At 42.3% G+C, this 27,910-nt stretch overlaps 1 protein-coding gene across 8 annotated transcripts in view; it reads right to left on the minus strand.

The window, feature by feature from the left end:
- The window catches only part of STRBP (spermatid perinuclear RNA binding protein), a 55,384-nt gene extending 50,094 nt beyond the window's left edge, over positions 1 to 5,290 (minus strand). For 7 of the 8 annotated variants that reach the window (XM_034067554.1, XM_034067555.1, XM_034067556.1 and 4 more), the window contains exon 1: positions 5,198 to 5,290. The gene's annotated coding sequence lies outside the window, so the exon portion shown is untranslated. Of the gene's footprint in view, positions 1 to 4,623; positions 4,753 to 5,197 lie in introns of those variants that run through there. The other variant, XM_031046485.2, reaches the window with a different exon arrangement.
- Between the last annotated feature and the right edge of the window lie 22,620 nt (positions 5,291 to 27,910).

The raw sequence follows: 27,910 nt of genomic DNA on the forward strand, positions 1-27,910 counted from the left end.
TAGCACCTGAATTTGCAGTATTACAAGTCAAACAAGAAATGTGTTTAGTGAAAGTGCCTCCCCTCCCAAGAATCAGAGGAAACAGCAAAGTAACCAAGATGTTCTTTTCTGCTAAGGGACAATTTCTAAGATGCAGCATCACTTTCTCAACACTTGAGTTCATTTACTGTCAAGCCAAATGACAAGTTCTGCTTCAATCATCATTTTACTTCTTCAGCACTAACCACATCAAAGTTTAAGGTCTGAAAATGTTAATCAGTTCTGTTTTCCAAGATTTCTTCATTCTGGGATATCTGATGGTTACCTACTAATGAGAATGCTCTTCCCAACCAATATTCAAACATTTAATTTTTCAATAAAGTCAATTTAGTGTAAATGCACAAAACCAACAAGCAGCAGCACAATTTAATTTGCTGTGATAGCCGGACACACCCCAATATTACTTTTATTTTTAAGCATGCAATTAAGAGTAATTTAATTCCCTTACATAGACATTACATGAAAGAGAAACATTACTGTTAGAAGGGCTTAGTGCTATTGGTACACAAACCTTAGGACAGATAAATTAGGCCCTAGTAAAACAGCATATAATCTACATTTTGTTAAGTCAATCACGAGTAGCATCTTGAGGCTCTTAAATAGTGTGCCAAACCACAAGATAAGAGAACTAATTCAAAGCAACCCATGTAGTAGGATCACTTGAGTTTCCACAATCTAAGAGATCCCCTAAAATGAGTTAGCAGTTGGATTTCAGAGGAATAATCCTCTTTCACATCATAGAATTGTAGATGGGACCTTAAAGCTCATCCAGTTCCAAGCCCCTGCCATGGGCAGGGACACCTTCCACTAGAGTAGGTTGCTCCAAGCCTCATCCAGTCTGGCTTTGAAAATTGCCAAGGATGGGGCAACCACAGCTTCTCTGGGCACCCTGTGCCAGCACCTCAGCACCCTCATAGCAAAGAATCCATTTGCACCTTTAATTTACCAGCATGTTAGGAAAATATTTTACTCCAAAAGCTATAAAATTTTGCATAGTTACAGAAAATCAATGAAGTAAAACAACAAGGACACAGGGTTTATAATCTATGGCCTCCATTACTTGAGAAGCCTATCAGCAAAGGTCCAGGGGCCCAGCAATACAGCAACCCCACACAGCTGCATGGAAAATCCACACAGTGCGTTAGTCCCAGCATTCCGGGTTTTAGCAGCAGAGAAAGAGTGAGAGGAGCCCAGTACCATGCTTCACATACCTTTTGGTAACTGCAGAACTGATGACATACCCTGAATCTTTTCTTACACTTCTCCTATACCCAGCACCTTGTCCACATTCTGATACCACACAGGGAATTAACAGAAAGGTCAGTATATGCATTGAGGAGCAAAAGTATGAAGACAACAGACCAGCATGGAACAGGGTCCAAGAATTCTCTGTCCTCTTCCAACCCCTGGTGAGGACCAGAAACAGAAGCTAATTTAGCTACAAAATAAAGACCAAAAAGCCAAAGCACAAGAAGTTGATGCTAACCCACCCAGATCATTCCCAAGACCCCTCTGCATGGTTTTTTTTTCTCAAAAGGACATGAATTAAGGTTTTCAGCAAAGCTAACTAGAAACACTATCCCTCTGTGAGCTGACACAGTGTATGTGCCACTGCTTTCTGTCATCATTGCTCAGTGAAAGGCTTGCACATAAGAAGGAAAAACTACACAAGTGCCAAGAAATGCAGAAGCACAACTGAAATAATATTGTCTCTGGGCTTGTAGCTTGTATCAATTATCACTTTTAATACAAAATATCAGCTCAAGGCTTCTGTTCCCCTAAATAAGAAGTACAAAGTTTCTATTTCTCAAATCATGTAGCAAGGACAACCAATGTATTCAAACTGGGATTTCTACAGATGTGTTTGAGACTTGTATTTTTCTGCTATTTGAATCTGTAACTGGTTTTCATGCTACTTTAAACAGGAATTTTCCTTTTGATTTCAGCACTGCTGCCTATACAGCAGCAAAGCCATCTTTACTTGCCAATAGTGCTCAGTTTATAGCAAATCCAGGACACCACATCAGCCAAGTGCTCCTCATGGATATGTTGTCAGAACAGAAAAGTCTTCCCTCCCCCAACCTGGATACAAAGTGAGCTACACAAATCAACATGCTGTGCTGAAGTCCTCTGTTGGCATTTCCAGATGTACCATGAATCCTAACTCACCAAGAACTGAAACAGAGAGTGGTGAGGTGCAGATTGAACCTCTGCATTCTTACTCAGATGACTGACACATTCCCAGGTACCTTGCTCTCAACTGCCCCAGTGCTCTCCCCAACCCAGGCTGTAGAAACACACAAACTGCCACCTTTTTTTAACTCTTCCATATTTACACTTGGACACGTTGGTCACTTCTAGGTGTACGTACATCACCACAACCCAGAGCAGGGCTCTGCAAACTTCTTGTGTGTTTTAACAGACACTTCAACAAACATGCTCACAGTGGCTTTTTACACACTCAAAAGCTTGTTAACCAGCCAGGCATTTCCCTCTCTCCCCTTTCCAGCCATGGATGTGCTCTTCAAAGAGCTCTATTTACATGCCAAGTTACAAAGTTCAACTGCTTCCAAAGCAACGTGGAAAAAAGCGCAGCTTTTACCATTCTACAGTGAGGTTTTTCACAACATGAAGTGACTTGGATTCCTTTTCCTTCATTTCCAAACAGGATTTCACAGTTCAAACAGAAAAAAAATAGTATCTCAGTCCACCCACAGGCCTTTGATGAACACTCACTGAGGGGCTTCAAAAGGAGAGAGCTCTGCAACCTTAAGCATCATGTTACCCATGGAAAAAAACTGCTTTCAAGTCAGAAACAAGGGTCACCAAAATCTGCATATCCACCAGAATTTAAACTACTTCTCATGCTTACTCTTTCTTCTCATTTGCTTCTGAACCATTCATTTTGTATGAAATCAGCTGTGTCTGAAATTCCTTCTTCCAGGACAGTGAGGCTGGATTTGGTCACTTCTTCAGCAACATTCACAGCAGGTCGCAGCTGGGGCTCCCCTCTGCTTTCCACACACAAGTGTTTCTAGAGAGAAATTAAGTCCTAGATTTCTACCTTGCATTTAGCCTGTCAACCACTTGGAGCAAGCACTGGCACCTCATCAGAACCTTTGTTTGTGGAGAGCCAACAATATTATCAGCAGTTAAGTAAGAATGATCAGTTTGGATAACAGCCTTTGCAAACAAAACCCCTTTATAAAGACAGGAGTAGGAGAATTAGCAGGGACTAAGGATTCTACTAGAAATGCCAAAGCAGCACCAGACTTGCACTGTCAATATCAACATTCTGAGAAAGAGAAAACACGAAACCCCAACTATCAGCAATCCTTACCCACTCTTTTCCCTGTCCTCTCCCTCCATTCTGTACCAACATGAAGCAGAGGAAAATGACTGGAAAGTTCCAGAGAGAAGAAAATAACACATGCCAAGAACTTCCAGAGGCAAGTCCAACTTCCTAAAAATGACCAGGAATTTAGTAGAAGCTACAGCCAGCTGCCATCTGCTGACACAGATTTCTTCTTCCTCCCTGCACTGGCAGGAAATAACTGCGACCCAGCTTTTACAAATGCTGGATGGCCCATCTAGGAGGTGGAACATTGAAATTCTTGGAAAACACTTCTGCTTTTCAGAGACCATGAGAAATGACCTTGTGCAAATGAACAAATACAGCAATACAACCTCCACAGAGACACTCTGCAGCCTTCCCTCTTTCCTGCTCCAAAACCTTGATTTTCAAGGCCTCCCCTCAAGTACAGACTGCACCATTCCATCCTCTTCCCTTCCTTCCTGCAAACATCAGGCTCTCTCTGCTTCCACTGTTGTTTCCTTTGGGTCTCTCAAACACTGGTTACCATATTTTTAACAAGAGCATGTTCTGTGAGCAATCCCTGCTCCTCCATTCTTTCCATGAATGAAGGAATTCATCTTAATTTTCTGTCTTTACCCTAGAAGGCCAGGTTTCGGATGCTCACTAGAACACACAGCTATTTTAATTTAAGTTCAATAGCCCGGCTATTTTAATTGAAGTTAAACTTCCTAGCTATTTTCATTTCAATAGCCCAGTTATTTTAGTTAAAGTTGCACAAACGGTTTTTGGAGCTGAAGATTTGAAATACCTTATGTTCCTGACAGCAAGCACAGAATCACAGGATGGTTTGGGTTGGAAGGGACCTTAAACACCATCTGGTTCCAGCTCCCCTGCCACAAGCAGAACACCTTCTACTGCCTACATTGGTTTTCCTTTACTTTAACAACACTTAGAATTCCTAAGTTTTCAGGACAAAGTATGATAAAACTTGTAAAAAATGTTAACAAACAGATAAAGCAAAAACCCAATTCAGACACATCCAGGACCCCCCCATTTGATAAGTTTCTGTACTGCTGTGTTCTGTGTGAGCTGCTCGGAGCAGGACATTTTCTTCTCACTTTCTGTAAACCACATGGCACCATTTTCAGAGCCACCTAAATAAATAATAAGACATTTAGCTAGATAATGCATATTCTCCCTTTGATTCAAACCTTGTGTTTCCCTCCTCAGCAGCCTGCCTGTGACTCCACGGTTACTCAAGTTCTCACCTCCACAAAAACCAGTGGGCTAACGATCAACAAACCCCAGCGCAACGCAGACTCACGATGCAGGAGACAACCGGGACCGAGACCGCAGCACCGGGAGCCCCGCACAGGTACCGGAGCCGCGGCTCCTCCCGTGAACTTCGTGCCCCTCGCAGCACCGGGCCAAGGGCTGGCACAGACGCAGCTGAGCCCCCCCTATCCGCGCACACCGGGGCCAGTGCCGGTACCCGGTACCCGGCCCCCGCCCGGCGGCACCGACCGCCCGCGGCTCCGCCCCCCGCGCCCAGGTACGCGCGGCGCAGCCGGCGGAAGGGCGGGCGGCTGCCGCACGCGCGCACCGAGCCCCCCATCTCCTCACCCCCCCCACCCCCGGCGCTGCGCGGCCCCTCCGGGCACCGAGACCCTCACAACGGCCACTGCGCGCCGCCCCCCCGGCAGCGCCTCCCCTCCCCCCCCCCCCCCCCCCGTGTCCTGCCCTTGCCTCCTGCCCGCAGTGCCCGGTGCAGTGGGAGGAGCGGCGGCCGCCTCCCCTCCGGGACGCCGCTCCGAGCCCTTCCCCGCTCCTCGCCCGCCTCACCCCGCCCGCCGCCGGCTCCGGCGCTGCCCCCGGCGCGGCCCCGTCCCGGCTCCGCGGCCCCGTCCTGGCTCCTCCGGCTCCGCAGCGGCGAGCGGGGCTCGGGCACGTGACAGCGCCCCGCGCCCCCATAGGCTGGGGCTGCCGGGCAACGTGGGCCCGCCCCCTCCCTGCACCTGAGAGAGAGCCTTACGCCAACTGCGTAGGGTGGATGCTTGCCCGCCGCGCTAATTCCGTAGCGGCGCGGAACCGGCCGTTTCCTCTCGCCTCGCGGCAGGCCAGCGCAGCTTTACGGAATTGACGTAAAGCTGCCTGGCTCATTCTGTCCGGTTTCCTACCTGAGGCCGCTACTCCTTACGTTAACTGCGTAATCCCACCCGCTGCTCGCCGTCGAGGGCTCGCGGCTGTTCAGACTGCTCTCCGCTATTCGGGTTAGGAGCGGCTAAGCTTGCTCCTAGGAACGTCACTTGCGTAAAGCCCCTCAAAGAGGTTGGTGTTTCTTACGAATTTTCCGTAATGTCGTCAACGCGAGCGCTGCACCTGAGAGGGCTCCCGTTGCGCAAAAGTCGTAGGTGCTAGCGTGTCGGGCGCCGAGTGCGTAAGCGGCGCTGTAGGGCTGAGGGGCGGCTGGGCCTGGCGGCGCGGCGGAAAGCAGGTGTGTGTCTGTGGGGAGGAGCCGCCGCCCCGGGGCATGTCGATGGACACTGTTCGTGTGCTTTCACTCACACCCAGTCCCTCTGGCAGGGATCCAGGGCCGTGAGTGCAAATGCTCACCAGAGGCAGACCCATCCCTGCCGGCCGAAGGAGCGGGACTGGGCCTGGGGTGCAGCCCTGGGCCCGGTGGAAGGATGGGGCAAAGCTGAGGTGAGGCGAGGCCCGAGCACCCCCTACCCAGGCAGGGTACGTCCCTGATGGTGTTTATGTCCCCCTGCACAATCCAAAGCGGTGGGGAAAGAGAGCAGTCTCCTAAATTGAGCTGAGGAGTAGCGTTTCCATGTGAGTAGCTGTTCTCTGCATGGAATCCTCAGTGGTTGGCTGAGGACATTAAAGTCGAGGCAGCTTTGTGGTGTATTTAGGTGGGTTGCACTGCACAAGGAATAGTTTTCGATGTTCTCCATCTTTCTCTTCTAGAAAGCAAGACAAAAGGGTTCCAGTTAGCTTTCAGCTGTGTTAATTGTTCCTAATCCCAGACATGTGGCTGTTCTAGAGCAGATGGGCACTGCGGTGAAGTGAGCTCCAGGTCCCGTTGTTCACCAGACTCTTCAGAGAAGTGCTAATGAGCCAAAAACTTTAGGTATGAGGAGGGTGGTTTAAACCTGGTGGGTTTTTCTGGCTTTGGATATGTGTTCCATAGAACCTTTGTGGCTTTGCATCAGCATTCAATTGGCTGGTATCTTCGCATGAGTGCTTCAAAATGTGTGCTAGGTTTTCTTGGTTAAGTGCCTTTCAACATAAAAATCCACAGCAGTTACATTTAATATCACATTTTTTACACTTTTCGGAAATAAATTTACATAGGCTGCAAAGATGAAAGGCTGTTGACGGGGCAGCTCTTTGCCAAAGCAAGCAGTACACAACATGCTGTGCTGGAACAGCCCATGAGGTAACGTTGGCAAAAGGCAGTAGGATCAGGAGATTTGCAGGACTGAAGTGAAACAGTAACTGTCATTGAAAAGAGTGATTTGCAGCATTAGATGGAAGTAGAAAATGCATGTGTGTTGATAACTTTACCTGGAATGAGAGGTCCAGCTTGTTCAAATTGAACTTATATTTTGTATGCTTCTTTGCAAGCCTCTGGCTAAAGTGTCACCTTACTTTCGAACAGTCAGACATAGCTTTACTTTTGTAACAAACTTTTATCTCATGGTGGTTAAGGATTGAAGGGAGAAACAAATCTGAGGAGTCTGTTACTGCTTTCATGTCTAGAATCGAGAGGTTTCAAAGCAAACGAGTTTAGCGGCATCTCATCTGTGCCCTTAAAATACTAGCGCAGACCTTAAGAAAGGGTGAAAAGGTAATAGTTAGAAAATCAAAGACTTGTCCAAGGACTTAATGTGAGAACCTTTTTATTTGAAACTTTTTACAGTGAAGAGTACAAATAGAGCCCAGAGGGAGGCAGCTGGAGGAGATAGTGGGATGGGAAGGGACAGCTGTGAAGAACAGTAGCTGTGCAGTGAAGCTGGAGATGTAGTAAGAAGAGAAAGATCGGCAAGGGATGGCATCTCAGTGCAGCTCTTGCAGAGGCAGAAGAAAGATATTTTCAGCTGTGGTCTGAGTGAAATTTGGAATTTTTCCGTTGAGTTCTCCCTTGGGCTAATGATTTGCCAAGGGCAAAAACACAGAGGAAAGGGGATTGATGGATTAATTTAGAATACAGGGGATTGGGAGAGCTTTGGCTCTGCAGTACAAGGGATATAAATTTAACAAGGAAAAGAACATCTGAGGTTTGGAAAAAAGTTAACATCTGTCTTTAGGCTTCATGGAATAAAAAGAGAGAAAATGTAGTTTATGTCTCTGAGTATACTCAGAGGTGGAGACTTGAACTGTGCCAAAAGCAACATGGAATTAGAGTTACCTTGATGAAAGTTAAAATAATTAACAATAATTATGCTTTTTCTTGGGATGAAATACTGGCATGGAAAGAATTTCTTTTAATCTCTGATGGAAATAATGTTTCCTGCAGACCTTGTCATAGAAATATTGAAGACATTGTCATGTATTCTTGGACGTTACTGGCTTTCCCGAGCTAAGGGAGTCATAAAGGCTTGAAGAGGCAGAGAGTAAATTCAGTGAAACACTTGGCTGGAGGTCACACACAGACAAGTAGCATAGTCTGGATTAGAATTCCAAGCCTTGTGCTCATTCTGGTGGGCTGTCCTCATAGTCATGAGCAGAAGGAAACCTAAAGGGTGATGTTATCAACTGGAAATACAAAGTATACGTTGTTAGCATGTAACTTGAATTTTAGTTTTGTTTTTTTGATTCCAGCACATCTAAACTTTCTGAGAAAAGTCATTGTGGAAAGGGAACTCACAGATAACTTCTGAATGCTGCATGTTGGCTTGTCACTTTATATCTCCTGACTGGTCACATTAGGTTAGGATAGTCTGATTTTAAGTTCTGTGCAGGCTTTATGCTGGAAAAGTGTATATAATGTAATAAACCCAATTATATGAGAATAGTATACACACATCTGAAGTATTAATGCAGAGAACAGTTGTGGTGACTGAAGTATTTTAGAGTATTATTTCACTGATGTTTACTGACACAATAATTGTAGAATTAGTTTGTGGAAATACGAAACCAACCCACCTGTACCTGGACTGATTTCCTGCTCGTAGATCATATACCTGTTTAGACTGTATTCTATAAATGTGTTAAGGAAATGTTATTACCAGCATTAAATACAAAATAGAGGCAAGTCAAGAGCTAGTGTGTGTGACCAGCATGTGAAAGCAGTTTTCCTGAGAACCAGAAAAAAAAGAGAGACTGTCACCAAAAGTTGTTGCTGGCTACTGGTTTAAGCTGGGAGTGAACAATGCACTGGAATGTGCAACGAGACAGCTCCATGACATGGTATACTTGGATGATTTCGTGTCAGCTACAAGTACTACCTTAAGGACTAAATGGCAATTAACTGTAGTAAGGGGAAGAGTCTTAAGTGAGCAAGGATGAAATGTAACCTATCAAATTTCAAGTGTTTGTTATTGCTCACACACAGAAGGGAATGTTTGTGTAGTACCTGAGGAAAGAGGTATTTTTCTCTTCTTATAACTTGGAAAAGAAATCTCTGTTTGAGACTTAACATTGTCCAGTGACCCAGTTCTTTACACGTTTCAAATTCTGCCTTTAGACATGTACTAAAGTTAATGGGATTTGTGCAAAGATGTCTGAGGGCAGACTTCGAATTGGACAAAAATAACTCTGTATGAGGCAGGTATTTAAAAATCTTCATAGGAAAAGCCACCTTTACACATGAAATCAGTCTCAATCTTCACAAGAACTTAAAAATAACAAAAAATTGGAGAATTGGGAAAGGAACTTGTTTGACTTTACATCTTTTTAATCTATAAACCCAAATAATTGCATGCTCTTAACTTTAATTTCAGTGGGACTAATCATGCATTCAATGTGGCTGTTTGTGTGCTTTGAAGTTGGACAGTCTTTGAATACTTTCCACCCAGGAGGCTTGGATTTAGAAAGGGTGATAAGCTAAGGAGATGACTTGCAAATGTAAAGAATTTTGAAGTTCAAAAGAGCAGCTCATCTTTAATGGCAAAAATGAAGTTGGAAACAATTCTGTGCAACATAAAACAGTGTCCAGAGCCACTTTTCTGTCTTGCTGTGTTTGCTTGTACGGAGAGAAGTAAATAGAAAAGGAGGTAAAATACCAAAGTATACAGAAGACAAAATAGAAAGTTATGATGTCATCTGGCTTCTGCATAAAAACACGCCAACAACATACTGGAAGGTGAAAGTTAAAGGGTTATAATATAGTCAGTGTAAAACCAGATGTTCAGCAGGTTAATGCTGCATTCAGAAACAGTCACATAGGGTGACTCTGGACTTGTTAAAATCTAGAGTCCACAAAAGTATTTGTGCACATCTGCATTAAAACCAAAGACTAAATATCTGAGTACTCAGTTGCTGGCAGCAGTTTTGGGGTACGGGAAAGGAAATCAGTGATGAAAACCTGGCAGATTTTAATCAAATCTGTTTCACTGCAGGATGTGGGCAGAAGATTCACAGTGGGGAAAAGTAGGAGGAGATGGTATTGGTAGAGAAGTCTGCTAGGTGTAGCTCTGTGTGGGTCTTAGTCTTCAGAAGGCAACTCTCCATATACCTGCTTATGCTGGGACTGATGTGACTTAAACCTTTCCCCCATACTGTTGAGGTTTACTTTAATGTGGGCTCTAACATGTCTGTTTTGTCGTGAGGATCTTGAAGAAGGTGATGAACTGAGTTAACATTTGGTAGTTCTGAAACGCCATCTTGCTGTTCCTCGAGCATCCCATGTTGTTCCTAGGTGTCAGAATTTACCTTGCTTTGTGTATACTTGATCCTAGTTTTTATTGCTTCACTTCATTTCATTGTGTCTTCATTTTTGTTTGCCCCTTAGCTACTAGATGGTTAATCTGTGGCATGATGCAGCAAAGAGTTTTATTCTGGAAAATGCTTGCAAAATCTGTATTAATTGTTTTGAAAAGTGTATCTCAGGCATAAAAGGGAGAGACTGAAGCAGATGACTATCCAGTGTGGAGGGTACTTAAAAACCTGGATTCTGCGCTGCAAAACAAAAGATGACATACATAAACCTGGCAGGTCTTTGTGTATCTAACCCATTGCTAAGAGTTTTACAGAGTACTTGCTAATACCTGGTGCAGTCCTGAATGATAGTTTGACTTTGGGCTGGAGCAAAGGAGATGAAATGGTACTGGAGCAAAATGAGACCCTGAAAGAGGAGGAATCACACCATGAAATGTACCACAGTGCTCTTCAAGTCCCACAGCAGGCTCTGTGGGTAACATTTCAGAGATCTTTTTCGTGATAGGGATGAGGATCAGCTTGAAAAGCAAGCAAAACTGGAACCAAGTTAAGTGGGAAATACTCTCAGATTATGACTGATGCAATTATTAGAGAGGCTACTGCATGTACTGTGGTGGATTTAGCTTCAAATAAGAACAGAAGTTAGGCTACGTGTGATTGATTCCAAGTTGAGTTACAATTTGAAGTGCAATTAGTGAGTCATTTGCTACTTTATATCAATTATTAAAGCCAACAAAGGTCTAGGTTAAAAAAAGAAAGAATGCACATCTCAATATGTGCTGCTCTACTTGTTAAGCTTCTGTTTTCACTTTTTTGTTTAATGTGTCCTAGCTTTCCTAAGTGTCATGGTACAGAGTGTTCCTTACTGAATTGTTATACACTGTACCAGCACTCAGCATTGCAGTCCCTTTGGTATGACCCTCTCACTGTGTCTCTTCCTCACTTTGTTTGGCTAGAACCAGCGCAGGTGGAGCTGTCTATAGTGAACCTGCAGATCAGCAGCTTTCTGAACCGTTTGTCCACAGAAGTGCTTTAATTCTGTTTTGATGTGTGCTTCTCAGGACACAGTGTAATGTAGGTAGCCTTGGCCATTCTAGCAGCTGAATTGTTTTGTAGACTGTGCTGTCTGCAGTCCACTTGTTGTATTCTCAACCCATCTGACAACTGCTGAATGTATAATTAAAACTTCCACTAGTGGCCATGACAAAAATCACTGCAGTAAACAGTTGTCTTTAAGATGTGTGTACATGTGTAGACATGCTTTCTGCTAAGATTATTTCATTGTTGCATGGGTCCCAGGAGTGTTTCTTGAGAAATGAAAATGTTGTGGTTAATGTAATGTTTGGTTTTGGTTTTCAAAATACAGATTGCATTGCTCAAATGGTAATAAAGAAAATGAACTCTTCCAAAGGACTGCCCCATACCGCTTAGCGCTGATGTAGGAGAGGGCACATGGTCACTCCTGTCAGCATGAATGGAAAACAAGTAGATTTAATTCCTGTCTCAAAGTGTTTTTTGCAGGTTGGTGGAATCTAACAAACTTGTTGATGGTGTGATGGAAGTCCCTGAAGAAAGGGAAGTGAGACAAGTGGTAGTTACTGACTTCATACCCGCTAACATCACTAGCACAGCAGTTGTGGACTGTGGGGAAAACCAGAGAGAACAGACTATGGGAAGCAACCAGGCTCACAGGCTTTCTGAGTGGTTTCTGCTGTTGCTGTTTTGAGACACACAGTGCCGGGCTGCACGGGAGCATTGATCTGACCCAACAGAGCATCGCTTAATGCAACAGAAAGGCCTGGAAACAAATACTACCAACCTTCAATAAGCATTAAATTAAAAATTCTAATAAAGGTGGTGCCCTAAATAGTTATCTGAGGTCTCCTCATTCTTAAGGTCTCTCCTTTGGGAAGTAGGGTGTTGATCTATCATCTGGGCTTTAACTTTTTTCTTTCTTGTGAATGGAAGTGCTTTTACTTGTTGTGCACATAGGAGTGAGGGACTGCAGCTGGTTACAGGGCAATCTCTCCCTGTATGCTCTGTGCTAGGAAAGGTGTCAGAAAGAAGGTTCTACAGTCAGGTTGTAGCTGACCATGTGGGGTTGGAAGTGTCCTGTACAGCATGTTTCTCATTTAATTTAATGACATCAATTTTCAAAAACTGAGTGTTGGTCTGCAACTTTCCTCCCTGGAGAAGCCCAGCCTGTATGAACAGACATCCAAAGCAGGACTGAATTCCACTGAGGTGTCCACAGTTTTCAATCTTAATACTTTCTGATGCATGTTTAAGATTTGTTCCTGTGATCACTTAACATTCACAAGGGTTGTGGTTGATGGGATCGTAGGCATGGTGAACCAGTCTGGAACCAATCTGGCAATTAGGTGGTTTTTGCATTGTGTGGGTAGGATGTGATGCTTATGACCTATCAATATGAGTATTTTCGTATCAGTCAGTGGCAAGTGGATAAATATGTGGGGAAATATGTATGTCCTTTCTAGAAAAAAAAGGTTATACAGTTGCAAGGGTTACTGGTTTAGGGGGCAGTGTGATTGGAGCAGATAAGGAAAGACAGAAGTTTAGTGCAGGTCTTTATCTAAATACGTTAGATTTTTTTCCTTTGAAGTTTAGGATTGAAAACCTGTCATCATTCCAAAGTAGAAACAACTTGGGTGGCCTTTTTATCACTAATAGGCAGAGTAACTAGGCAGGACTGTGTCTCCACTGAAAAGAGGCTCTGTCATACAAGAGGTTTTCCAGGTCAGGATTAAAAGCAAAATACCTCTCATCACATGAGCCTTTGTACTGCACCCATATTTTCTAAATGCTTTTGGCTTATCTTTAATGTTTATGCTGCTATCAAAAATAAACCCAGCTTCCATCTCTGCGGGTGTTGTATTTAACATCAACAGTGAATAGGCCTTTTCATTCCTAAATGCTAATTTTATTTCTGTTTTCAATCTGTTTGTGGTACAAAAAGTTTTTGTTTTCAGTGGTTTTGGTGTTGAGTTGTGGGGGGGGGGCGGGTTTCCCTCTTTGTTTTTTAACTGCGTGTTTTCACCTTCCCATATCTGTTTCTTTTCTTACGTGATCTGTATGTTTTCGATGGAAGCAATGGCTGAGTTTCTGTTGATGACCCTGAAGCCTAGAACTTGAATCAGAGTGTGTGTGAGTGCAGCTGGCAGTATAGTCATAATAATTAAAAAACTAAGTGCAGAGCTCTTAGGAATAATAATAATTGTTGGAGAGAAATAAACTGTGTTGAACTGTGGTCTAAAAATCTTGCTATGGTTAGAATTTTGCTTATAATGAAGCAGTTTTATAACCTCATGAAAATTTTTGTGAGATCATGGACAGAATTCAGTCGTATTTGGAAAGTGTTCACAAGTTGTACCCTCGGGATCAAATACTGACTTTGTAGAAGCTGGTGTTTTTCCTGAATGCACTGGTACCCGAATCCAGTATTTCAACATGGGGTCAGAGCAGTTTGTGATTCTGATGCCTGTTTGTCTCTAGACAACTTCTAGAATAAAGAGATACCATCCAGTCCACTGAAAGCTGGATCTGACAAATGGATGTTGGCATGTCCCTCTAACCAGAATCATAGCACAAAGCTTACTTTCTGAAATCTGCTTTGTCTCTTCTGTGCTAATGTGCTGTGTTCCTTACATTGCATAAACTAGGAGTAACCTTTCAGAATTTGAGACTCTGTACTCTGTGTACCCATCATGCTGCTACTTAACTAAATAGTTTTGTCATATGAAGTGATAAATTGGAAACAGATCTGCAACAGAGACAGGTCATACTCTAGACATGAGGCATGTACCCCAAAATTTCATAAACTTTGATATGCCAAGTTATTATCTAAATGTAGACTATTTAGTAGCTGGAGATTTCAGTAAGCTGTGACTAGTATATGAGTTGTGTGTGCTGCTGAAACTCCGTGAAAGATTTGGATGTCTGTGCCATATGAGGTATTGTCGTGGTTTAAACCCAGTCAGCCACACGGTTTCTACTGCAATGCTGACTATCAATTTTGAAGTATATCAGATTTCCCTTTTAAGGGAAAATTGAGCCCAGTCTGTAAAGATGGTCTCCCGGACAGCGATCTGTTTGGTGGAATAGATATCCTTGTGATGCTCATATACCAGGAAAGACTCTTCCAGGCTTTACTTTCCAAATGCAAGTCCAAAATGGTCAGATTAGATCAGTAGTTTCATGAGTCTGTGAGTAGCTGTCACTTAGAGAGTCTTTCAACCAAATACAATAAGGAAGGTACCAAACTTTATTCTGATAATCCGTTTTGAGGAAGGAGGTGCCTACACAGATGTGGAAATGTAGCTGTATTTTCTAGAGAGTATATGTTACATACATTCTCTCATGTTTAGTGTAACATGTCTATGAGGGTAGAAATACCTCGTTACATGGAATGTTTGTTTCATGTCTTAGATTAGAAGGTTCCCTTCAAATTTTGATCTGAGTTTGCTTGCATAAGCACCAGCAAGTTGAAGACTGTTGATGTATCTTGTATATTTATTTATTTTTTAAGTAACTTGCCAAATAATTGTAATTCAGGTGTGTAGCATCCTGTTTTGCATCCTATTACAGATGCTACGCAGCAGTTCTGCTTCTTATGCTTTGGTCTGCAGCCTATCATTTACCTCAACAAATAAATGTAAAAATTGTATTAAATGCAGTTGTTCATGGAGCTGTGACTTTTTATTTATCCCACTTGCTATTTCATGACCCAAATGATTTCAGCTCTTCTAATTACTTATTTAAGGAGTATTGATCTCTCGAGTTTCTTCTGGGAGGCCATACGGAATAGTATATCACACAAATAGCATTATAGTTGCCTGCAAATTAAGGCAAGCAGACAGACTCTTGTAACATTGTAGTAACCAGGCAGGTGGCTTATTTTAGGCTAAGTTCTATGTGAAATATTTATGTACTGATTTAAATACCAAAGAGCTGGAATTCATGCAGTACTAAGAATGAGGCTAATATGTCAGTCAGCAGTTGAATCTTCTTAGTGTAAAGCCCCACAATTGTGTTCTGAAGGCATTCAGCAATTGGGGCCCTTTGCTAGGAGCCACAGAGGCCTGAGTCACTGTCCTTGGCTTTCTATTGGAGTGCTGGTGTAGTCAAGGAGAAAGATAACAAGACTGTGAAATTTAGCACATACAGAAGTGTTGCAGCATAGAGAAGTAACATGTGATCATCATCATGCATTATGCTTCCTGACAACTTTTTCAGGATAGCATTTAAAATGCTCATATTTAAAATACGTGTTTTTCCTGTTCCATGTCCCAAGGAGTTCTGTCTTTTATGTCATCAGTTGGCTTTTCCTCATAGTGCTACATGACCTCTGTCAAGTCTCTGGTAAGGTGCTGTGAAATTTTACTGGGAACAAGTGATGGGATGATCCTGGTGACTTGTAGGCAGGTCCTCCTTCCTTGACAAGAGGCAAGTGGCTAATTTGATTTGTTGCTGAGAGTCAGAAAAGGTTACTTTAGATTTACTTTGCATATTCCAAATTCATCTTTACAGGCAGGCTTTCCCCAAATTTGATAAGTGATTAAATGGGGTATGTGAAGAGTATACAATATTTTTAAAGGATGGATTCCTTCCTACATAAGTAGGAAGAGTACTAATGAAAGTTGATAATTTAAACGTTTGAAGCCAGTATGGTGTATTTGTTGTAGATTTAGTGTAATAAGGATTCATTATGTGCAAAATTAAAGTGGTTTTAAACTATTGGAAAATTTTAAGTGTGGAAGTCAAAGGAAAAAGGAGATTTTCTTGTTTCCTTTCCGTTCTGCTGCATTGTGCATCTTGCAGTTAGTAATCAACCTGCATATCAGCATTTCCACTGGATAACGATCTTCCAGGCTTATGCTGCTTGTACCCTGAAGCACAGCTGCTCTTCCCAGGGGACAGGCAGGATGCAGTCAGTGCTGCTTCTCTATTCTGTGCTCACTAATTGATCTCTGGCTTGGTCACTTCCAGCAAGGTCACAGACTTGGCAGGCACAGAAGCAGTGTTTAGTGGAAGATTTAAAGGGGAAGAGTAGAAGTAGCTCATATGAGTTGTTTTGTTTGGTTGGTTTTTTTAATTCACAGATATTTTTGTTTGTTAGATCTTCTGGTTTGCTTCTGCAGAAAGCTGAAACTTGGAAGGAACTGGTATGAGAAGTTTGTCCATGGTGAGCCGTTCCTTCAGTTTGAGAGTTATGCCCTATCCTGAACATTGTTCCATTCTCTCTTTGCTATACTGCTGCTGTCTCTATTATAACAGGGCATCAGTGTTCCAGTTGCAGTTCAGCTTCTGTAAAGGCAAAATGATTTCTGATCTTCTCAGATTTCTTTCTCTGCAGAAGACTTGTCATGCTGGTTTTGAAAGGCATCCATGTGTGTGTTCTACAGAAGGGCTTGAAATCATCCATGCTACTTTCTCAGAGCAGAGCTGCTTCTGATTAATTCAGGCACTATCATTTGGAAGGTGATGGAAATTTGGGGTTATAAAACCGCAACAACGAACAAACCATGGTCTGTGTTGCTCATTAAACCCCATGCAAGTAGGGCTGACTGTCTTTGTCATTGTTACAGTAATGCTGTTTGTACAGTGCTCTGAATGCCAGCGGCTGTGCTCAGCAGGTAGCAGCACAATGAGCATGGCCTCTGCTCCAGGGCCACATGCGGCTGATGCACTGTTCCTGTGGAGCCATTCTAAGAACATTTACATCCTTTTTTAAACTATGTAGCATGCTGCATGTGTCTACTCAAGCAACACCATGTGAGAACTGTAAATAAAAAGATGAGTTAGCAAAGCGTAAGTGCTTAAATATGTGAAAAGCAGAAGAGTCTGCAGGGTTTGAATAAAAGAAGTGGTCCAAACTGCATGAATGCAAGACTGGAATACCGAGGGCAGAATTAAGCTGTGCTGCATTGTAAGGGGTTTCATGAATGGTGTGGCAGAGACTGGAAGAGGGATTTGGTTGACCTGCTGAGACTTGTGTGATCTAAAAATATATAGAATGTAATATATAGAATCATAGCTACTGCAGCATTTTTAGGGAATAAAATATGCAGCTTCCTCAGAAGTGGAATGTTAAGCAAGGTCTCATGAAGCAGACATTCGGAAGTGTTGGATTGTAGAATATTGTTTATTCGTGTTGTGAACCAAATTGCAGTAAGTGGCATATGCTGTGTTTATAGTTGCTCTCAATAGTAATTGTATGATCAGCTAGAGACTTAAAGATCAGGCAGGATGTCTTTGGAAAAGGGGTGTAGAAACAGCCTAATTTGATTATTGCAGCAAATCCATTTTCTATTCATTGTGAGTTGGAAGCAAGCGGTTTGATGTTCAGAACTACTTATGCTCTTTCCTTTAGAAAGAGAGCTGCTGGTGTTTGATCTTTTAACTCTTGTGTGAGACATGATACTACAGAGAGGGATCAGAAAATGAATGTGTTAAATTGTCATAAACCCCTGAGCTAATGAATTGATTTGATATTGTTTATTCTACTAGAACTCAAAGTGATTAATTGAATAAATATTTAAGTTTGAATCTTTAATTCATCTATAAATATGTATAGTAATTAATGAGGAGGCAAGAAATAATCTTGAGAGTCACCTTGGGCAGAGAATAAGCATGCATGGTGCATTCTTGGGACTCAGAGATGTAATTATGGTATCTAACCTCTGCCACCAAGTGGCAGTTAGATTTCACTGCCTATCGTTGGCCCCATCCGTGGTGGTCTGGCAGCAAAGCGGCACTGCTAATCAGCAGCCAGCACTGTCCCTGTGCAAGGGAAGGTCATTGTGCCTGAGGGAAAGACAAAAGCACAAATATTCTTTATGCAAAATTAGACCTGGAGTTTCAGAAGTTTTCCCAGCACAAAACAGACGTCAGCCTGAATATGTGACTGTAGCTGAAGTTGACAGCTACGTTCTCTGCTTGAAACTTAACTCTGGGGAGCAGTGCTTAGTATTTTGCCCAGTGCAAGGTACAGACCAAATCTAAAGAGGACGAAGGTGAAAGAATGTTGTTGATGTCTCTCTATTGAAGTGGATAAGGACAGACCAACCTGTAAAACTGTCTTGGAGGATTAATCATTTATCTATTTCCAATTCTCTAAAAAGCCTGTATTTACTTCTGTATAATACACAACTATGTGTTTAAAATGAAGAACATAGAAAGCAGAAGCAGGTGTAAACAAGAGGGTGGAATTAAGGATAGAACACAGGAGTTGGTATACTAATGGGTCATTTGTATATGTACACATTCATTATAGGTAGCAATGGAAGAACTTGCTCTGATGGGTAATGTAGGTGTTGTGACCACTGTGTGTGCAGTCCCTTGTGTGACAATGCAAAAAGGTTGTCTGTTTCCAAGTTACCTAAGTACAGCTAGATTATATGATGTTGTAAGAGTTGATTCATTCCTGTCCCTCACAGAAATGGTGGAGTAGCAAAACCAGTCATACTTTTCAAGAGAACAGTAAAATTACTGATTAGATAATTGCCATACATCACACAACCACTGGCTGATCTGAAAGACATGGTGTATATCTTGTATTTAAACACTTCACATTCAATCAGGTCTTACAGGTTTAAAGTACCTCTGTATTATGTTGTTCTTGAACAGTATTTGGGCTAAATAAGAGCACAGCAGGATATAGGAGCAAGTTTCTGCACACCAGCATGTAAATGTATTCTTCTGAGGGTGCTACAGGGAATTTCTTAGGCACATGAGACAGCTTCTTGCAGTGAGAATGTGTGTGCACATTCTCTGGGAATTACGGGATTCCATTAAACTGGAGCAAACCTGTTGTAGGGCACATTCATATCTTACGCTCAGTGAGGAATTACTATTGCACAATGCTGCTTCTTTCTACCAGAATTTCTGTATGCCTTTTGTGCCATACATAATTCAGATGCAATACATAATTAAAGGACTATAAAGCCACACTTACTTTCCTATATTTAAATCACTTGGTGAGGCAGAGACAGTGTTTGCCTTGTCTGTGCTTTTGCTTCGCCTTTTGTTCTAGTTTGTTGGAACAGTGGAGACCATGGTCTGAGCAATCAGAAGCTATTGAAAGCCACAACCAAAATGCTGATCAGTACCAACTGATGGTCAGGATTAGTGTTATATTAGGAAAAAGTCTTAAGTATATAACAAAGTCCAAGTAATATCCTTTGGAAAGCACAGCCTTTTCAAAGGGGAAAAAAAACCCCTTAAATCGATTTCCTTTTGAAGCATACAGATCTCACAGTAACAATAAAAACCTCTGTCTTGAATTGTCTAGACTTGTGCACTTCCTAGGAATAGTATCTGTGTAGCAAATGAGTGTGTGTAGCAGCTGTTTTCTCATACAAGTCTGCAACAAAGACATGGAATGAAAATGAAAAGGCAAAAAAAAAATAGCCCTACATTTTGACCTTTCTCACTATTCCTTTCTTTTCTGCACTTCTTTAGAGCACCAGTTTGTGGGTGGATCACATGATGGTATTTCCAGTGCTATAGTGTGCTCTGTGTGGAAGTGTTTCTTAGGTGCCCTGGGCCTTTGTTTCAAACATTGGATGTGTTTTATATATTTAATCACCACCAAGCAGAGTGTTTGGGTACAAGCTATTTAGAGCAACTGTCTGTGCTACTGCAGCCCACTCAGGGCCCTCAGGGAGACCTATGAATGGAAAGATGTCTCAGATTTCTTTGAGCAATTCAGTATTGCCACATCCTTTGGTTTGTTATGGCTCTTGGGTTATGGGATGGAGATGTATTGGGAAATCTGTCCAGAGAGCATGGCGTTAAAAAAGATCTGTTTAGAAATTCAGAAAAACGTTCTGGAAAATGCTGCTTCTCTGCTCTGAAACTGTGAAGAAAACCTAGGATCTGTTGAGCATGAGGGGGAAATCAGTATCTGCAACATCCTTCAGAAAAGAATTGAAAACTAAAGTCATTTTACAGCTCATGGCAGAAAGAGCCTCTTCAGTTGAACAAGTTACTGTGTACAGCAATTTCAACACAGCACCTTCTAGCAAAAGGACTAAACCAACATCTCCAAACCTTCCTTTTATAGATAAAACTGTCTCCCTCAGAATCCTTGCTACTCTTTCAAGCCTGGCCAGCATGTTTTGTGATGGGGATATTTAGTCTTTGATAGTCTGCATTAAGCCTTTCCATTATAAGTTGATAGCATTTAATTCCTTCCACTTATGGGATGTTTTCTCTTCTGTACTTCCTTCCCTCCCCACACACATTTGTAAGGGGAAACAACAAATCAGAAGCATTACTCTGTCATTTGATACCTCTCAAGAGCTCCATTACTCAGAATTTGCATGAATATTCCTGTAAACAGCATCATACCAGTTTTTGGTTCCAACACCAAATCATCACTCTGCTGTTACACCGTGTGCAGTTGTCAGCCTGTCCTGTTCCATGACCTGCCTTCCTTTATGGTGTGGATAACCAGTCTCTGAGGTTCAAAACCCCTGCTTATCCCAACCTGTAGTAATTGAGGCATTTTTTCTGACAGGTCATTGCAAACAGAATTTCACAGTGTGATAATCTCCTGCAGAGGGACTCTCACTTTATTCCTGTTTTTGGTTTTCACACTGCTTATGACACCTCCATCTGTTTGCTGTTCTGTGCTTGAATAGTTGCTGTGAAAAATAAAATGCTACCACATCTTTTCTTCTTTCTAAAGACAGAACAGATGACACAAAAGTTCCCTCAAAGCTTGCATTATCTAGTGTTTTTAACTCATTGGACAGATGTTACTCAGGACTTACTCCCTTTCCCCAAAGTTTTTCTGACCTTTGTCGGTCTCAGGGTCATCACAATCTGTTGAAATGAAGCACTTAGCTTCCTCGAAGCTTGCTCTCTGTGGGCCTGAACCAAAGCTACTGTAATTGCTGGCTGTCTTTAATTACTTCACTGGGCTTTGAGTCAGATGGGAAGTGTGGAAGACGCATAGTAATTACCAATCACTCTGGCACTTTGACTGCTGCAGGTTGTCCCATGAATACCTCAGAACTTGTTACTTTTCATCTTCCCATTTTAGTATCTCTGCTTTATGTCCCACAAGCTAAAGCTGCAAAAACCTCTTTGTGATTTCTGTGCGGTCCAACCCTTTCCCTTGCTCTCCACAGAAATTCTGTCTCCCCTGGGCTCCCTGCAGAATGGGAGCATAGGAAATCCTGGCTGGATTCTTGGAGCTTCAGGGCCTTCTAGGTGCTGAAATTTACAGGTTTCTGCCCTCTGAAAGAAGGAACTGGCATGGTGTCCTCACACACACAAATAAATTGTGCATCTAACTCTGCAGAGTCCCAAATCTACTTTTGACTCTGTTCTTTTTCATTCATCCCCACTTCCTTCTTTCCTTTCATCCCCACTTCCTTCTTTCCTTTCATCCCCTATCACTACTGGGGAGCTAAGGAAGAAGAGTGCCATGCTTCTGTGATTAATCTTTAGTGACTGAAAGTTGGGGATGTCTTTTAAGTACTGTTTTCTTTTGAACTGGGATGAATTCATCTGCTTCTCTGCTCCCTCACTGTCGTTCTCCATTAATTGACACTTAAGTGTTACGATACCAACAGTGTATAATGCAGTAAAGGCCTGGAATTGGGAAGATGTGCAATTTGATAAGTGTAAGCCTTCGTGTGTGCTGCCATACATCAGCCCCTACCTCTGCTTTGAGAACAGTTGTCCTGTAGAAAAAATGCCCAGGCTGAGTGTTTCTCTTCTGTCATCTGGTTATTTTTTCTGCTAAATGTTTGGTTTACTTTTCATGTTTGTTTTAAGTAAGATCCCTTGCAGAGGAAAGCTGCAGTATTCAGAAACTGAGAGACTGAGCAATGTACAGAAAAAACCCTTTCTCTATCCATGAATTTGTACTGCCTTTCCCTGTGTCTCAGTTCTTCAGCAGCAGGGACTAATCGTAATGATTCTGCACTGATGGAGAATTTTGAGTGTGTTTTCCAAAGAGAATCCTTAAAGAGTCTAATGTGGATTGTGGAATGTTTTACTTTTCATGTAGCTGCATGTAATTGTTCTTGAACTGCCTTTTTACCGAAGTAATTCACATTAGTTTAAGCACTTGCAATTGCTGAGTTAATATTCTTGATCATGTTAACAACATCTGTTGTGGGAGTAACTGCATTTGCAGTTACACGTGCAGAGCAGAAGGGGAGTACAGTCGCATGGAGCTGTGCTGATGAGTAACTGGGTAGCAGCAGTAACCTCTTAACCCTGTGGGTATGCAACCACAACAGCATACCTAATCACCTACTCATCCACGGGAGTTTGTTGACATCAGTGAAGGTTCTGTTATGTTTACCCTGGAGTAGTCTTACATCATCCTCCTTAGCACTTTAGATTGCAAAAAATTGTAACCTTTTCATGTCATAATTGTTTTTGTACCTTATTAAGTGTGACTCTCTGCCAGTGTACACAATGACTGTTGTGCTCGACATTATCTGTGGTGTTTTGTTTGGTTTTCAGGATACTTATGTATTCTCTTCTCCAGATGATGGTGGGAGAGTGGTCAGATGGTGGGATAAAGGTCATTTAGGGCTGAGTCAATATATCTTTTTGAATAAATTGCTAATCTCTTACTTTAGTCCTGAAGTAGGATCTTCTGGATAGGCAATGCATTAGGAAAGGAGATGCTGTTTTCCATCTGTATTACCTTGGAAGGAGCACATTGCTACAGAGCAGCATAATTCAGAGCATTATATGAAAAGTGTAATGGTCAGAGGAGACACAATAACAGCTCCATCAAATATTGATAAAGTAGGATTATTAATTAGAGCAGGGGTGTAGGATTAAAATGTCCCTTGAGTTTCATTCCCCATTTGATGCAAGAGTGTGGTTTTGTGGTCAGAGAGTAGGAAGCTCAGGACAACTGGAATCTTTTCTCATCTATTCGCTGTGTTTTCTTAATGTCCTTAGTGGTTCAGAGGATATACAATATTATTGACCAGAGTTCGTAGAACTACAATATGCTGCTATGATGGCTGAGAGTAGATTTTACAAGGATCTTTCTGTTAGTGTAGTTTAGTCTGATTTGTAGCTCATAAAAGAGAAACCCACCTCTGAACAAGCTGGTAATTTGCAGTCTTGTTGTTCTGGAGTCTCATCCATCTTCAAGGAGATGGTGACACCACTGGATCAGTACTGGAGCAGAGTGTGTGCCATGGGACCGCTGGCCATCTAGTGCAGAGTGGAGGACAACATTTTGCTTTTGATGATAGATATAGTGCTGAACTAAATAGATGTCAAAGCAAAGAGAATGAATTGAATTTCCCAGTTACACAGCCCTTGTTTAAAAAGGAGTTTTGAAATGTCTCACACTTGAAAAAGACACTGCAGGTTAGAAATGAGATTTCCTTTTAGAACAAAGACCTAATCTGCATTACTAATAACAGTTGAGGTCATTAAAATAGAAAGAATTTCCATTTGAATTTCTTTTGAACAGTGTCTGCATTCTATGCGTCACTGGGGTATTAGCTCTTCTTTTCCCACAGTTCTGATCCACCAGGACAGTGCAGTAAGGATTTGTTTTCCTCTAAGTTCTTTCTGATTCTTCTACCTAGAAGTGTTTCAGACCTGTTACAATTGTAGAAGTTCTGTAAATTAATTCTCCCATTCTTATGCACAAAGTGTGCATTCTTGGCATCCCTTACTGTATGTCTGTTTATGCAGGAGCATTTTAACATTCCTTGTGTGCCCAAAGGCTTTTTTAACTGATAAAACTCTTCAGTCTAAAGCGTCTTCTCTTTTTCTCTGACACCCCCCTCCCTGCTCCCCCCCCTTCTCCCTGAAGTGTTTCCCTGCTCTCTCTAGAGCCATTAGATGTTCTGAGTATGCACTTCAGGAGATCAATATGCTTTTGGTATTCAGAGGCATTATCATTCTGAGGCTGTGCCACTAGTACTTATTCATCCTATTAACATCTGCTCAGAATTCCCAACATCCCACCATAGCTAACAGAATGACCGTTTTGTCCTTGGTCAGACACTGTGGATTGGATGCCTGACACCTGGCTTATTGTTGGACAGATTCCATTTCACTCTTTGCTTTGTTTTGGCCTTATTTCACCCCTGAAGCTCAGTTTCAGCTGAAGATGGATGGATGAATTGGGAAGCATTGGCTCCAGTGCTACTGTGGCAATTCGTTTGTGTTACTGCCCAAGTACGTTATTTGGTTCCTAAATTGTAGGAACCTGTTCTGACCTAACAGTGAGATCCTATCAGCCCACAAGGATGTGCTTGTAATTTAAGTATCACTGCTGTGAAGCAATAGAAAAAGACAAGAGTCCACTGGGCAGAATCAGCATATCATTATCCTTACTGGCTAGTTTGGTGGAGGATTATGAGCTTTACGGAGAGAGGATGAACTATGGCTTTGACTTCAGAGCTCACTGCAGTGGATATTTGATGGAGTACAAAGTACAAGCTTTATGATTATAACAGAAATTGCTAATAGGGTTAAGTTACTGAGGGAAAATAAACAAGCAAATTTGGAGTCAAGTATCAGTGTTGAAGTTAATAGCCAGGAGTGGATTCGCTACTTTAATCTCATGTCTGAAGGCCATAACCTCCTAACCGAAGGGAAAGGAACTGTTTGAAGGTAGACAACCAATCTGTTAACACTCCCGGCTTTCTCCTGTGCGTTTTTATTCCTTGTGTTTACTCATCCAGGTACTCCTGAATGTTGGTTCCTGTAGTTAGGAGGTGCTGGATCATTCACATGGAGTGTGCACTCTTGGAGGCTCCTGAGGGTTAACTCTGACTAACCAAAAATCATATTCATAGTTGGACTTCTTGATTGTAAATCAAGATTATAGACTGCTTTAATTCATCACGCTATAAAAGCTTCATTTTTCTGTTCTCAGAGGCCATTGAGCAAATTTTGTTTCAGACATATTGAACAAACTCCCTCTCATGTACACTCAGAACACCAGTTAGCAGAGCTAAAGATTCAAATGCTTGTGTTGCAGATCAATGTCACCTTCTGCAGACACTCAGCAGGAGCTTGGTTTGCCTGCTGTTGCAAGACGTGAAGTAGAAAATGTGCATGAACCATGCTCCCTAAAAGAAGTGGAACAAACTAGAGCTCCCCTCAGGGCAGGGAGAAGTGCTTAAGTCCTAAAATCCTCTGCCTACCCTTATCTCTGGTCCAGCTATGCACTTAGGCATGAGGGAATCGGCCTGATTGAAGTCTGCAAGGATCATGGTTAAGATGGGCATGTCTTTGGAGTTTATTTTTTACCATGTCTTTGAAATAAAATTTGATTTGACATTACTGATACCTTAAGACCTGTAACTGATCACTCATAAGCCTTCACTATTTTGAAGTTGGGAAAATGCTTAATATATTGGTACAATTCACTTGTGGTATTTTTCATAACTGATGTTGAGCTGTCTTTGGCAGGGAATGTCTATTTCCATAACATCTAATTGTGTAGGTCCCTAGTCCTTGATTTTAGTTTGCAATTATGCAGCAGTACTACTAGAGAATGAGAGCACTAACTAGGTATGGAATTGTCTCTCAGCTCAGATTGTTCTGATCTGACATCAGTGCTGCCAGAGGAGTAGTAATGTGGCTGGTCATAATCAAAACCTTCCTATGCCAGAAGGAAACAGTCGGGGATAGAAGTACATATACTTATTAAGTTGAATTTGCTGACTTACATGATACTTTCATAGGGGAGTGTACACATGCAGAGCAGGTCTGGAAGAACTGTTGCTAGTGTGGTGACAAGTTAATTATTCAAGTTCTAATTATGAAACAAATTCAGTGTTATTGACACTGGGATAAACCACCATTTGCAGACCATGACAAGAAGCTTGAATGCTGGCAGCAAGTATGTACAGGTCTATATTTGCCATTCTTAAAAGGTTTGTTAAGCAATCTGACAAATGGATGTCTATGGAAACACCAGAGTTTAGTATCTTGGCAAAATGAAATGTCTGCCCACAGGCCAGTGAGGGCTGTAGTAATCCTGGCAAGGCAGCCAGACCCTCTTAGCCAAGTGATAGCAGATCCAGCAAGTTTTGCACACCCAGTTCAGGTAAGGCTATTACTCTGGGACATCTGTGAAGAAACAGTTGACTCCTGTGGGAGCTCAAGTCTATGAAATACTCTTACAACAGAAGTTAACTTCAGAGGTGTTTGCTGCTCTGGTTGCTGTAGCACAGTCTGTGGTTACGCTCATCCTGGTGTGAAACATGGCCTATAAAGTCACGAGTGTGCGAGACAGGTACTGAAAATTGATGTACAATACCCCAGCTTGTGAGTCAGGAAAAGGAACATTGGGCTGTTTCTGTACCTTTGTCCCTTACCTTTGTATTGACAGAGCTGTCTGTTTAGTTACCTGGATTAGATTTAGAGGTAGTAAGAGTATTTCTTGAATGGAGTGGTTGTTGAGGTGCAAATACTACATCTTTGGCTTCTTGGAGAAAATTACTCATCCTCAGCATTTGGCCCATCCATGGTCTATATCTATCTTACTTCTTGCCACCTACTGTAGGAAGAATGGCTAGTTTTTCCCAGAGGCCTCATTACAGAGCAGACTGTATGAGACTACAGAGATTACATCTGCAAGGAAAAAGAGTTTGGTGGTTTATGTAGTATTCAAAGGTGTAATTTCCATGGCAGAGATAGATGTCATAGGACATACAGGACTTTGAGGCTAGACTGTTCAGAACATACAGCTGACATGGTGCACTTGATGTGTTTGTTTTTCAGGTCCAACTGGGAGCTTTTGCAAAATTCCTTTTTCCACCCTTCCTGTGTTTGGCCTTCACAAGAGAGCAAACTTTTGCATTACAGGGTTCCTTTCACGCAGGCTCTGCTGCAGGGCATAGCTCCCTTACTTTGGCTCTGATTGTAGGTTCCTTTGGTTCTGGCTGAGCATTAGCTTTTCCCCTGAAGCTTGCTAAGCGCCCTAGGCACCAGCCTGACTCCTGCGGGGTTGCCAGCAATGCAGACATTTGCAACAAACATATGCTAATTCAGAAGGTTGCCTTTCAAAGCTGTTTTGAGGCTGGTAGATCAGAAAGCTGCCCAGCACTGCCCTCCAGTGGCATGAGAGGCTCTCTCTAAGCAGCGAAGGTCGTTGTGAAAAGGGTGTTTACAAGCGTGTTTCGGCAGAAAGGCCTCTCAATAGTCAACACAACTTCAAAACACTGAGATCCAGTCGATGTATTGGACACATCCTGCTTCCTGCTGTAACATTTTACTGCAGAAAATCTTGCCTGAGACCTTTTCTTATGCTGTTTGCTGCTTCCTGTTAGCTGTTCAACATACTCCCCATCTGCCAAGAGAGGCCCAGTGGAAGGGATTCACCTCCACCAAGGCAGCTGTAAGCACTGGAAGAGGATCAAAGGAACTTAAAGTTGACCTGTGGCACTCCAGCAGGGTCTTGGATAGATCAAAGGGTACATACATGGCTAGAGCCTGACTTCTGGAACTCCTTTTAGAGATAACTTGGCAGAAGTATGGCCTTGTTTTTACTGCAGCCTAGTCTGTGTGTGTTGTAAATGGGCTTATGGATTGGAGAGGAGACTGTAGGTACTATGTATTTTTGGATATCCTTGTTATGTTTCTTGTAATTTGCTCTTCTTTTGGAATGAGGCATGTAAGAAAGATGTTTGCACA

The sequence above is a fragment of the Melopsittacus undulatus genome, chromosome 11, assembly GCF_012275295.1.
Source record: "Melopsittacus undulatus isolate bMelUnd1 chromosome 11, bMelUnd1.mat.Z, whole genome shotgun sequence".
In the NCBI taxonomy this organism is placed as follows: Eukaryota; Metazoa; Chordata; class Aves; order Psittaciformes; family Psittaculidae; genus Melopsittacus; species Melopsittacus undulatus.